The sequence below is a fragment of the Lycium ferocissimum genome, chromosome 8 (genome assembly GCF_029784015.1).
Source record: "Lycium ferocissimum isolate CSIRO_LF1 chromosome 8, AGI_CSIRO_Lferr_CH_V1, whole genome shotgun sequence".
NCBI lineage: Eukaryota > Viridiplantae > Streptophyta > Magnoliopsida > Solanales > Solanaceae > Lycium > Lycium ferocissimum.
The window spans coordinates 19,088,895-19,103,838 of record NC_081349.1 but is presented as its reverse complement, the minus strand read 5'-3'; positions in this window follow the sequence as shown (position 1 = coordinate 19,103,838).

Genomic DNA, 14,944 nt, shown 5'->3' with positions numbered 1-14,944 from the left:
ATAAGGATATGTAAATCTAATCATTATCGATGTTTTGCTTTCAGATGGAGTCATCAGGAATTATTCTAATTCGTGCCATGAAGTTTAAAGCAGTAAGTAACATTCTTTTTCCATCGAATTCTGAAGGTATCAAATGTGTAAGCGGCAAGAAGAAAATTCGAGACCCACGACTTGCCAAATACTGCGTGGTGTATTTATCATGTGTTAAGTACCATTTGAAAGACAAGTTTTGGTATAGTAGTACACGTAGGTTATATACCCTATAGAGTAAGTTTATTTGGACTCTTTGACCATGAAGCTATAGTATAAGGGTGATGGTTCATATTTAAGACCCCACGAGGTAACATGTTACGAAGTTAACCACAGCAGACATAAATTGTCCACGGTAGTTTTGAGCAGGGGAATAGCCTAAGAGCCAACCACTTGTAATACTAGAAAGTCTCGACTTTTTCAAGGATATATATATTTTTGCCATATGAACTATGCACATTACTAGGAAGGGACTGATGCGATAAGAAAACCATGAGCAGACGATATTGAATTTTTTTTAAGTATTAGTTTCAAATTATTTCAGCTTATTCAGATCAGACTTAGAGAGTATGACGTGAGTAAGTCACTACAAGAAGTAGGTATTACTATGAGATGAAAGATATGATAATTACCTCTTAGGTTATGTGATTAAGTATTTATCCCTGATGTGTATAGTATGATATAATTTTGAAAGTGTATAGGGAGTTTGGGGTTAGTTGTTCCAATTCCTTATTTGAGACAGATGAAATTTCCCTAAGTGTGATCCATGTCTATAGTTCAGAAAGATAGTATACAACCCCAGAATAGAGTCAGATAAGGAGGAAAAGTTAGAAATAACCTTATGCTTCACTTTAGTACTCAGAGAAGAATTAGAGAATATGATGCTAGCAAGTGGTTAACAGAAGCATAGCAAGTAAGTTTGAACAGATACAGTGAATTAGAAATTTTCAGTAGAGTTGGTAGAACTACGATTTGAGTACTTAGTCAAGTTAGCACTACTAAGTAGGTAACTGTCTGAATACACCGAAGGCGTGTTAGATACCAAAGGGTTTAAGTTAAATTTGAGGTATAGAAATTGGTGAAAGAAGAAAACCATCTAAGCAGTAAGAGAGCAAGCTACAGAAGAAGAGCCTTTAAGTGTTATCAGAAAAGAGTTTTCCTCAAGACTGACAAAGCTAGTATGCCAGTTATGTACATTAGAAACTCATTCATTTAAGTAATCCAGTTTTCCCAGTAAGTAAGACTTACTTGAAGTAAGCCGAAGAAATTAGTCGTCAGTATGTAGAGAAAATTAGCAGAACCACTAGATGACCACTTATCGCTAACTCAAGGGATCCACAGGCTTTAAACGTCAGTTTTTGAACTAAGAGGGAGATCGTGCGATAAGGTGCCGATATAAATTATGCATTTTGTAAGTTGATAGGTGTTAAGGAGATTATGTCAGAGGGTCACAGTTTCATGTAGCCAAGATAAGGTGCATAGAATGTGATTTTTGTCATGTTGTTGAGATCAAGTACCAGGTAATTATGTTATGAGATAAGGTTCTAGATCGAATAGCGGGTTTTAAGGGTATAACGGTTCCAATTCCAGAGTAGTTCATGTACTATGTGGTACTAATGCCCAGACGTACTCTACTCATGCCTTTCATACCCATGTTAGAGCTTTACACACTATGCTTAAGATATAAGAATTAAGACTTCATACGATAGTAAGCTATGCAAGGAAATGTCCTTTCATGTTTCGCACATCAGGTGTGCTTATGTCTAAAGTTAAAAACCGCATTCAGGTCTCACGTATCTATCATGCTTTTATACTCATCTCCATGTTCTAGCATCTAAGTGCTTTTCAAATCTGATAATAATCTTGACCCCTATGATTATGTTATCCATGTTACCACATACTCGTACCCCAATCCATTTTGTTATGCATCCCACTTATAGTGGTATCGTAACAATGATGTTGTTAGATGATAATGAAGGTGAACCAAGATGGATGTCCTACCCATGATTCTATGTAATTTGCGCTTATGTTTCTTTAACTAATGTTTTAAACCATCTCGTAGCTTGGCACAAAGGATGCCCTTATCTTTTCCGAAGTACCTATGTCATTCTTACGTTCAAAGTGACTTTCTACCCATGTCTTAGATGCTCGAGGAACGAATTATTCATGCCTATAATCTATTTTTTCATGAGCCTTATTTATAACAAGGGCAATTACTCACGGTGATAAGAGTAAGCTATGTTGAATCATGATCCATCATTTCAGTATATCTAAGTTCTAAAGGTAATACTGTATCCATGCCTTACGTCTATGAGTACCCAAGAGTTAGCCTACAATTGTACTCCATGCAAGTCACACTTATGCCTTATTATTAGCTCAATACTCATGAAATCAGGTCCAGATGCCACGATATGCATCGATGATGTACTCATGTAAATGTCAGGTTGCTCATGGTCCCATGCCCCATGTCATGCTATTCACGTTTCATGCCATATGAATCACGTTCCCATATACGCATGTTCCATGTTACGTCCTCCATGTACAATGCACAATGTCATGTCTGTTCTCTAAAGCTAAGTATCTCATATGAATAGTACCAATAATTCCTTTTCTCTCAGTCCTCTATAATTCACTCACGAGAATGAGCAAGATGAGCTAAGGTATTCATAATCATGAGTGACAGCTAATAAGATAATCAGAAGTAAGGTGCATTCCTATATTCAAATAGATATCTTTTCATGTACCCTGTGGTACTTATCTCAGGAGTATTATACTCTGATTCGACTTATTCATGTCATGCCTATGCTAGAGATTTATGAATACCTATGTTAGGATCATATTCATGCTATACGACTCAAGTCTGTCGCATTCACATCGAATTGGGCTTACATTCAAAGCCTAAGTCCTACTCCTATCTCATATTACCATGGTGACATACAAACGTCTATGATCAAGTCTCTAAGTATCCAAATCCTACCCACGCTTAGCATTCAACCCTCATGTTGTAACAATCATGTTTTCGACATTCAGATCCCATGTTACAATATCCATGTTTACACGTATTCGTATCTCATGACAGTTTAGCACCCATGTATTCATGTCATCCAGTCTTCATGTATATGTCCCACGTCATGCGTCTCACGCCCAGGTAATCATGTCATGTTCGTGCCTATTTCCAGTACTCATGTCATTCGTGCCTACGGACTTTCTTCCAAACCCCATGTATAGTAATCATGTAATCATTCAACCAATATTCGTGTGTTCAAGCCAGCTCAGTATTTATGTTAGCTATATTCAAGATGCAGTAATCACGTTATGTCACATCATGCGTATTAAGATACCCTGTGAGTTGTGGGTTGGTACTTTAGTTAGCTGACAAGCATTTGAGAAATGTCGTGAGGTCGAATTATGAAGGAAGTCCTGCCATAAATTTTGTAGATTCCAGAGTTTGTAGCGATTCTTAACCACTAGTCATAAATTGAGGACAAATGTTTCATGATTCTCATTCATGTAGGTGCAACTCAGTTTCATGTTCCCCATGTACATGTTTCCATGTAATCACGTATTCAGTTCTGATTATCCATGACCATGTTCCTACATAACCATGTCAAGCTCTTATGTTTTACGGCATGCTTCTTTCATGTTCATGTATTCAAGCCATGTCCAGCCATGTTCTTAACCATGACCCATCATTCGAGGACGAATGATCCCAAGGGGGAGATATTGTAACACCCCGTACCTTTAACCTAAGCTTTGACCATGATCCTAGACTTAGAAAACCCGATAAAGAATGTGGGAATTGGAAATTTCCTCTTCAGTTGTAAGATGGTAGTTTACGCCCATGAACAGTGACCGTATTTCAGTATATGGTTCGTATTTCAGGTCGTAAACTGGTACCAAAGATTTGTGAGCATTCTGGAATTTGACACTTAGAAGTTACATTGTTAAATACGAATCGTATTTCAAAATACGGCCCGTATTTCAAAACATATTTTGGTATTTGAAAAAACTTCCTTGATGAAAGTTGTAGAGCTTTGAAATACCTTTCCAACGGTATATTATGGGGGTCAAACGGACATCTGTGCAAAGAGTTATGGCCATTTTATCAAGAGAGTGCAGTCCATACGGAATACTGACCGTATTTCAAAATACGGTCCGTCTTTCAAAATACGGCCAGTATTTTGCTAGACGTAAAATTCAATTTTCCAGAACAGTATATATTCATCCATATCAATTCAAATCATTATTTTTCATTCTTTCAAGCCCTAGAACGACCTCCCACCGTCTCCCATCATCAAGAACACCAACGTAAGCCTACTCTAATTATTCCAAATCAATTCTAATACATATCCTTGTAATCTAAACAAGAAATCATCATTCCTAAACTAGGGTTTTCAAGAAAACCCATCTCAAGGTTCAAGATTCAAGATTTTGGAAATCTTCTTCAAAGTTCAACTCTTTAATTCAAGTTTTGAAGCATTACCAGGTATGTAGAGTTACTATCTACGTGTGGGAACATCATTGTTTCTTCCCCACGCCTCATAATCCATAAATTATGATTCTCTACTAAAACTAGGTCTCTATACCATGCTCATGATAACCCTAGGTCCATGTTCATGATTATCTATGTATGAATTGTTATAATTCCATCATTGAGTTCTTAATATTTCTTTATGATTATTGAGAATCCGTCCGTAATCCATGAAAACTCATATATCTCATTCCATGGGTTCATGCATGCTAATTTATGATATATTATACTATTTTCAAGAAAATACTATACATGTTTTACAAGTTCATGCAAACAAGCTATAATTCATGATATCCATGTACAAGCAAGTTATATTCATGAAAACCATGGGCGACAAGTGCCACTTATTTTACATGTTCAAATTTTGGGAGTTGCTTTAATTACCGAAGAAGGCTTCGTATAGCCTGAAACTACGTAGCCACCGCAGGATGAGGATCGCTCCACCCATGTCCCGGACAATCTCTTATAATGACTGGATCCTTTCATATTTTATTAAATCCCATGCTCCCTGGCAAGGACTGAGTGTTCTGCTGGCGGGACGCAAGCACCAGACCATGGATCGGTTATAAGTTATTGCTCTCCCTACTTATGATATTTTTACCATGTTATATATATATATATGTATTCATGTTCATGACCAGGTTTCAGTTCCTATCATTATTATTTCATGTTCCATGTTATTTCATTCAGTTGCTTTACATACCAGTACATTCAATGTGCTGACGTCCCCTTTTATTGCAGGGGCTCGTATTTCACGATGCGCAGTACGTATTTACGGGACGCCGCGTCCGCTAGTAGGATTTGCTCGTATCGGCTCATTGGTGAGCCCCATCTCATTCGGGGTTTAGTCGGTTATCTTTATTTTACTAGTCATGCATTTAAAGGTATCTTTGCCGGGGGGCCTTGTCCCAAAGTACGTTTTCACCAAGATTCACGATTAGAGGTTTCATAGACTAGTCAGTTTAGTTATGTTAGACATGCAAGGTGTTTAGCCATCTTTGGCTCAACTCATGTTATTTCCGCATTTATGATTTAAACAAGTATTTCATTAAATTATTATGACATCTCATGTTTTATAAAAGCTCATCATGTTCATGCTATATTTCCGCTCATGTATGCCTCATGATGATTCAGCAAACCATGTGGTTCGCTCGGTCACGTGCAGTATGGCATCGAGTACCGTCTTTCGCCCAGGCCATGGTTCGGGGCGTGACATATATGCCCTCCAACTTTAGGTGTGCACAAGTAAGCGCCTCAACTTGTATAAAGTTGAACACGTAAACACAAATGTTGATATGGTACTGATGTGGCACCTCCAAAATTTATGTGTCAAGTCAGCATTGTCTTTATGTGTTCAACTTAATACAAGTTGAAGTGCCTACTTGTTCACTTCCAATGTTGGAGGGCATACTTGCCAGCTGATGCCAAGTTTGAGTGTATGTTTATGTATTATGCCTTTATATTGCTATGTGAACTTTTTTGTTTTTGATCCTGAATTCAGTGTATTTAGCAAATAAATCAGACTATGGTAACCGCTAATTCAATGTGGTTTCCTCTACATTGAAAATTTTGTAATGATTTTTGGCCAAACCCATCGGCAGACATCTGTGGTCGTCCACTTCTTTCACTTGAGCACCTAAAGTGGACCTTGTTTCATTTAGACACCCCGTGGCAATACCGTTCGATTAGACAATTTTTGCATTGCATTTTTTTAAATCCCAAGCGCGTGTATATCAATTGTATCCTAAGTGGATTAAGTGACCAATTACATTGTGCCAGCTCATTTAAATTTTTCCAACTCAATTAATAATGTGCCAACTCATTTGCCAACTCAATTAATGATGTGCCAACTCATATGCCAACTCATTTTAATTGGCCACATCACTGCACACGCGGGCAAATCAACTAAAGACCAAATTAGGGCTCAAAATTACCCATTTCCATATGCACACTTCAGGTGCAAACGATCAGGCGATTTCCACGAAAATCGAGGTAAAATTTTCGTCGATTTCGTTCAATATCTTCTCCATTTTCAGTTAATTCTTAGTTAATAATCACTCATAAGGTATTATTTTCATTTATTTGTAGGTTTTAGTCTGGAAATCGACCCTTTGGACTTTGTTCGTTTCAACTTCATTTGCGACATTGGAGAAATTTAAGGTTCTACTGAACTTTTCTCGTATTTGTATGCTATATTGTGTTTAAATTAGGGTGTTTTGGTACGAAACTGGTTGTTATCACTTTATTTGTTTACTAGGGTTTATTTGGGAATTTCAGTGTCAAAGTTAGGGTTTTTTTGGGTATTTCCTATTGCTTGTGTGTTGTGGGTTGTTGGGGAATAAAATGGACGACTATATTCTTACTTGTTTTCACCATGGGGGTACAGTCGTGGAAGACCCTGTAGTGGGTCCCACGTACAAAGGGGAATTAGAGGTCTTTGGTGCTGCTATCGACAAAGACCATTTTAGTCTTGTTGAGTTGGAAGCATACACTAGAGATCTTGGGTACACAAATGTCCTTGGATTCTACTGCAAAAAGGTTGATGATAGTGCCTTTGTTCAGCTTACTTCGATGAAGCGTTACTGGGGCTTGTGAATGATTTAAAATATGGTGATGAGTTTGATGTGTTTGTGGTCCATGGCATTGATGAGGTGGATGAGTTGCCACAACCAATTGGTTTGTTGGTAGGGCCGAGAGGGTGATGATCGTATTAATAACCCATATGGCATCGATGAAGCTAGGGCAACACATGTGGGTGGGGGAGGGTATAAATGCGATGTAAATGTTCCGGATACAATGAAACATTTCCAAAGGAGGTCGAAACACCTCCAAAGGAGGTCAAGCATTTCCAACTCCAAATGTGGGTGAAACAGATCCAAATAGGGGTGAAACAGATCCTAATGGTGGTGAAACAGATCCAAATGAGGGTGAAACAAATTTGAATGGGGGTGAAACAGATCTGAATGAATGGTGCTTGAAAGATCTGAATGGGGCAATGACAAATGGGGATCAATCGGATGTTGCTTAGTAGTTCGAATCGATTTTCCAGATCTTGATGATTCAGATGTTGATGAAGAATTGAGAAACCTTAAGCCGAAAAGAGGAGTAAAAGGAACCCCGATCCTAGAAAGAAAAAAATAACACGAGAGGAAATACCATTAGGTGAAATTTGGTGTTGATAGAGGCTTCGAAGATATTGGTAGAAATAAGTCGCTAGGTATGTGGGAAGATTAGGTGGAGATGAGGATTATATTCGAGTTCGGATTGTGGTAGTGATCACAAGAATGATGAGTTAGATGTCATGTTGTAAGGGGTGTTGATCTACCATCAAGAAGGAAGAGCACAAAGGTCAGGTATGATCCAGCTTGTGTAGTTGCTATTTTTGAATAGGAAAGCATTGGCTGATTATGCAATAGAATACAAAGTTAGTCTTAAGTTAAGGCCTAATCAACCCGGTAAAGTAAGGGCTCGGTGTAAGGGTAACAAACAAGCAAGTGGTTGTGTTATCTTGTATAGAGATTCTCGTGACTTTATGATTAAGAGCTACCATCCCGTACACAAGTGTACAACTTCTAACAAGAACAAAATGTGCAACACCAAATGGCTTGCTGCTAGATTTAAGGATGAAATAATTAAGCAGCCATCTTTGAGAATATGGGAAATACAAGACATGTGCAGGGATAAGTTAGGACTTTATGTTGGTAGGACAATTTGCTACAGAGCTAAAATGCAGATACTAAGAGAGTCTATGGGTGATTGGAATTTAGAGTTTGCAAGATTGTGTGACTATTCGATATGATAAAACAGACAAATCCCGGTAGTTCGTTTGGGTGAGGATGGACGAGAGAAAGTTGTCCGGGGAAGAATTTGTTTGTGTACTTCTATGTCGCTTGGATGCATTGAAGAAGGGGTGGATGGAAGGTTGTAGGAGAATAATAGATTTTGATGGGTGTTTTTAAAGGGTGCTTGTAAAGGTGAACTCGTTAGTAGCAGCTTGGCAAGAATGGAAACAATCGGATGTTTCCTATAGCACGAAGGCGATTGTTGACTCGAAACTAAGCATAGTTGGAGTTTTTTCATTAATTACTTGAAAGAGGATCTACGGTTGGGTACCGGAGAAGGTCTTCGTGATGGCGGACATGCAAAAGGTAATGTACATAGTAACTTGTTTAATTTCTCACTTCGTTTCTTCTTGTTGAGTGCTTATTTAATAATTTCTTTTCTTTGAAGGGTTTTCATGTGCCGTAGAAGAATTGTTACCCGATGTCGAGCATAGGAGATGTGCAAGACACATCCGGTCCAATTGGCATCAAGAATGGAAGGGTGAAGAGAGAAGAAAACAATTTTGGAGATGTTCTAAGGCCAGTTTTGAAGTGAAATTCGAAGTCGAGCTTGATAAAATGAGCAAACTTGGTAAAGATATTTGGCCGATTTATTGCATTATCAGTAAAAATCATGGGTGAGGGCATACTTTAAAGAGCATTCTAAGTGTGATGTTGTTGAGAATAACATGTGTGAAACCTTCAATTCATGGATCTTGTCTTGTAGACACAAATCAATTATAACCATATTAGAGGAAATTAGGAGAAAGATAATGACTAGACAATGTGATATGATTAAGTTTGCCAACACATGGATATCTGAGATTTCACCTATGGCTAGACTTACCTTAGAGGATAATAAGGAAATGGCTAGGGGCTGCAAGGTTCTTTGAAATCGATGTTGGATTTGAGATTGGAGAGGGTGAGTATAGGCATACAGTTAACATGAGTACTAAGAGTTGTAGTTGTAGAGCTTGGCAACTGAGAGGAATTCCATGCCAACATCTTTGTTGTGCATACTACCACATAGAACTAGAGCCTCGAACACTTTGTGGAGCATTGGTATAGGAAGGATACATTCTTAAAGGCATATAGTCATTTCATCCAACCAATTCCAAATATGAAGATGTGGCCCGAAACAAACAATCCAAAGATTAAGCCTCCCGCACCTAAACGAACAGCGGGCAGTCGAAGAAGAAAAGAACAAAAGGCAAAGATGAACCAAAAAAGATGAGGTATGGAAAGGTGTGCGAGAAAAGGGGGAAAATAACTTGTTCAAAGTGTCATCAACAAGGACATAACAAGAAATATTGCAAGGTAAAATAGTTTTCTTTGAGTTGGTTAACTTGTTTATCATGTATTTTGGGTTTTTAAGTTGGTTCTTTGCTTCTTTAAATATGCGAGGTTGTGCAGTGCGAAGCACCTAGCCAAAGTTTACAAGACCCTGTGAAGCACCTAGCCAACCGCACCTACAAGCTTAAGCCGGCCCTACACCTTCCGGCGGTTGTGATGATACAACTAGAGTTAGGAGGGTGAATCAATCAAAAAGAGTTAGAAGCTCCAAGCTTGACCAGCCCCGCTCCATCTGATACAAGTATTCCTATTATAAGAGGAATAACAAGTCAACTACCTCCTAGAAGAAGACAAGTTGCTGGACAGAAGAGAGCCAAGGTTGCAACTGGAGAGGAACCTGCAAGTAGGGGACACAAGAGGCGTTAATGTTAGATTTGGCATATACACAAGTACAAGTGGAACTCAAATACTAAATGTAAGTCAATTCTAACTTTGGTCTCTAAAACACAACTACATGTAACAAAACTGACTATGCTTCATTTTTCTGCTAAAATGCAGCCAGGAACATCAAGCCAAAGGATTCTAGAAACTGGTTCAGCTTACAAGGATGCAAGTCCAACTGTGCATAGACCTTGGTTATAAAGCTAGAGGATTGAGATGGAAAAACAAGGAAGTTGTCACCTTTGCCCCCCAAATTAGAAGGATGGCAAACAAGAAGAAGAAGAAGAACCGGTAGTATTAGGATAGGATGTAGTACTTAATTGGCAATGTAATATGGCACCAAACAATTTCTCTTTTTGGATGGTTATTTTGGCAATCCGATACTTGTATGTAGCAATAAACAATTTGCAGTATTTTAATGTTTGCTTTTGGCTACTTGTATGCTAACTTTGAGCTCATTCTTGAAGTATGTTAATATATTAGCTACTATTTGGGGTTACCTGTTGTTGGTGTTTAAACAGTTGTGCTAATGTAATTATAGCTGCTGTTGGTGTTAAATAACATTGGCCTACCTGTTGTTGGCAATAATATGTAGCATAAACTTATTGGAAGCAAAAGCCGGAGTTTTTATGCAACTGTGTGAGCTCAAAACAGAGCATTGTTGGCAAATACAGCATAGACAAATCAACATTTCATTTCATTTCATTTCATTCAAAATGCTGGTTTACATGAGTGACTGTTGGCCAAAGTTCAGCCATGCCAAAATACAAAATTGTCACAACAATGCAGTAACCAAATTACATTCCAAGAATCCTAACAATATTACAACTACACAACTTAGCAAAAGGCAACTACTTAAGGAGCATGTATTGTCCTGCTCCATCTAACAATTTGGCTTGATTTTCCATATCCCGAGCATCACAAAACAAGCAACAATGGCAGCAACAATGAGCATATTTCTTGCTCGAATTCTTTTCTCTTCAAAAGCCTTCACTTTCTTCAACAAACCCCACATCACCCTATTTGCTTGTAGGTGCCTATCTTCCATCCAAAAGAAATAATCACAACCACCCATTTTCTACAAAACCAATTTTCAACCCAACAATTAATCATCTAATAAATAATTAAATAAGGAATGAATGAAGATATAAGTTTACCTTTGGTATTTTACAACATAAAAATGCGACCCGGGTTTAATTGGGTCCAAGAAGTCTTCAATAATGCTTCATTACCACATCTACAATATCGGGCATGTTCATCAAAAACTCCATGAAAGAGCCGGATAAGCTCGACATAATAGTAACAACAATGGAAGAACGAACGTGATGAACCGTAAAATATTAGCAAGAAGCAGTAAAATATTAGCTTGAATTTGAGGAAAAAAATTGATCGTGAAAAGGGCTAAAATTTAGTGGCTAAATTGGATTTAATTTTGAAGTGGGGAAGATGATATATATAAAAGGGGAAGTAATAATACCGTTGGCAGCCACATAGGATTAAAAAGGTTACACGCGCGTTTTTTGACTGATAACACGCGACATGCCAACGGCAGTGCAAAAAAATTGTCTAACGGAATAGGTATTCACCCAACCGGGGTGTCTAAATGAAACAAGGTCCACTTTAGGCTTCAGTGAAAGAAGTGGACAACCACGACCGTACTGTTATAGCACAAATAATACCATAGACAAATAATACCATTTTTGGATATCTCAAAACTAAATAAATACACTATCTAATCAATGGATTTTATACCCTAAAGTATTTACACATGGCACCGAGTCAAGACCTAATTTCCTGAAAGGTTTTAAATGATTTATTTTAATGGTTACACTTGTTCATTTTAATTTCTTATGTTACTTGGATAATTTGTAGAGTTCATAACTCAATATGATTATTTTAATTGAGAAGACAGAATGGTTTACACTAACGTGAGAAGTGACTTACCTAGGGCTAAGGAAGGTTTAGGAAATACTTTGAGTCCCCACTTAGTCTAGTACTACTTATCCTAGGCTGCTAGGTTTCATTTCCATGTGGTTGCAATATCATGGGACCCTTTTTGATCCTTGAAAGTGTAAAAGAGAAAAATTGCAAATAAATGATCCATAAATAGAGTTAGGTGGCTTGTTTTGTGGAACAATGAACCTGTCTATGCATATTTTACTTGTTTGACTAGATGTGTTGTTTTTTTGGCTGGTTTCTGAATCACTTTATGTACGAATCTAGAGGATTTATGGTATTATGCATTTCTACATGATGATTTAGGTTCAAAAGTTCCTTTTGCCTTGTTGTGCTTCTATCTAGAACTACCTGCGTATTTCTCTAGGATTTAAAGTGTCTTAAATATGAAAGCTAGCATGATTATCCTTTTGCCCTCCTCCCATCTCTTGTCTACACATTAAACTATGTTAAAAACCATATTAGTTCAACCCTAGAAAGAAGAATTTTTGTTTATAAATGTGTTATTGCTAACATGGATATCCTCACTCCAATTCCCGTCTAGCCCAACTCTTCTATGTGGTTTGTCCCTTTTGTGATAATGATTCCAGCATGAACACTTTGAACTTGTATAAATATGACTCTCATAAATGGGTGAGTACGCATGTGTGCTTAAGGCAATTTGAAAGAGTCCCATTCATGACCATCTCCCTTTCCGTTTCTGCCTTTGTCTCCATGTCTGTAAATGCTAAATGGCGTGCCAGAAGATTAGACTTGGAGGGAATTCCCCTTTAATCGTATCAATACCTATCAACAAGTATGTGTGGTCCAGTTTGCTTGGAATTCTGAATTGTTAAGACCCATACTATCATCCCCCCGGTTTGAACAGTTTAGATGGAAAGAATAATGGGACTTTGATGTGTATGATGATAAAATAAAGAGAATATTGTGGAAATTTTCTTTGTATTACTTAATTGATATTTTGTACAGTGTATTGACTTCTATATATACACGAAGAAACTTTGACAGAATGAAAATAAAGTAAATGAAAATGAAAACAATCTACACGATATTATTTAATAGACTATTCTAGAAGGGGACAGCTGGTCACTAATTTTATATACAGGTGTCTTAGTGAATTTAGACACAAAAGGAAAATGCCAGCTAACTCGCTTATTTTGTATTCAAACAAAATTGGTATTAAGTCACACCTTCTTCTTCATCTTCTCTTCCCTGTGCATGGTGGACCATCGAAGCTACTGCCGGAGAGATTTTTCCGGCAACACCCCCCCTCAAGTTGGAGATCCCTGAGCGGACTCCCAACTTGCTCAAAAGATTTCGATAAAGTGGGCCGGAAAGGGCCTTGGTAAAGATGTCTGCGATTTGTGATGAAGATGGGACAAAAGACAGAGAAATCAATCCTTCCAACAATTTTTCTCGGACGAAATGGCAATCCAATTCGATATGTTTAGTTCTTTCATGAAAGACCGGGTTTTTAGCGATATGGATGGCCGCTTGATTATCACAGTGCAACAGAATTGGTAAAGAAGGAGGACTAGAAAGATCTTGCAAAAGACAAACTATCCAAGCAATTTCAGCAACAAGCCGACGCATTGATCTATACTCTGCCTCGGCAGATGAAAGTGCCACCACAGGTTGTTTCTTGGACTTCCATGAGATAGGAGAACCTCCTAAGCTAAGAAAGAAACCACTTACCGATCTCCTAGAATCAGAACAGGCCGCCCAATCAGAATCGCAATAAGCCAGAAGTTGAAATGAAGGGTCTGGTGTCATGTACAACCCAAGTCCAGGATCTTTTCCAATGTAACGAAGGGTATGTAAAGCAGCCTGATGGTGGCCAGAGCAGGGCAATTGCATCTATTGACTTAAAGTTTGGACGGCAAATGATAAATCATGGCGCGTGTTGGTTAAGAAATTGAGTTTACCAATCAAGTGGCGGTATATAGTGGGATCTAGTAACAAAGTACCACAATCAGAGGTGAGCTTCAATGAGGGATCAAGAGGAGATGAAGCAAATCTAGAATTAAGACAATCAAACTCAGCAAGGAGATCCAAAGCAAATTTTCTTTGTGTTATAATCAAACCAGCCTGTTCTCGAATGAGTTCTAGACCCAAAAAATAATGTGCCAATCCCAGATCCTTTATTTTGAATTCAGTATGAAGGAATGCCTTAATCTCAAAGATCTCAATGTCATGGTTTCCAGTAATAATGATGTCATCCACGTATACTGCAATTATTGTGATGAAAAAGCCAGAAGATTTGAAGAACAATGAATAATCGTTGAGAGATGAGACGAATCCCCATGTACCTAAAGAAGAAGACAGTCGTGCATACCACTGTCGTGAATCCTGCTTAAGACCATATAGAGATTTACGAAGACGACAAATAAGAGTGGCAGATGGTGGATCCAAACCTAGTGGAAATCGCACATAAACCTCTTCATCCAATTCACCATGTAAAAAAGCATTATTGACGTCCAATTGATACAAGTTCCAGCCTTTTTTTCACAGCAATGGTAAGACTACATCTTATGGTTGTATGTTTAACGACCGGAGAAAATGTTTCAGTATAATCCAGACCTTCCCTTTGTGTGTCACCACGAATCACTAGTCGTGCTTTCAATCGTTCTAATGATCCATCTGACTTTAACTTAACCTTGTATACCCACTTGCAGGCTAAGGCTTTCTTCCCCTTTGGCAAAGGAACAACATCCCATGTACGGTTACATTCCAATGCATCAAATTCCTGCTGCATAGTAGCTTGCCAACCTGGATGTTACACTGCTTGATGGTAAGAAACTGGTTCTGTGATTTGACAAATAGAGTTTACTATTCTCTGATTGTCTAGTGTTAGAGTAGAAAAGGAAAAAGA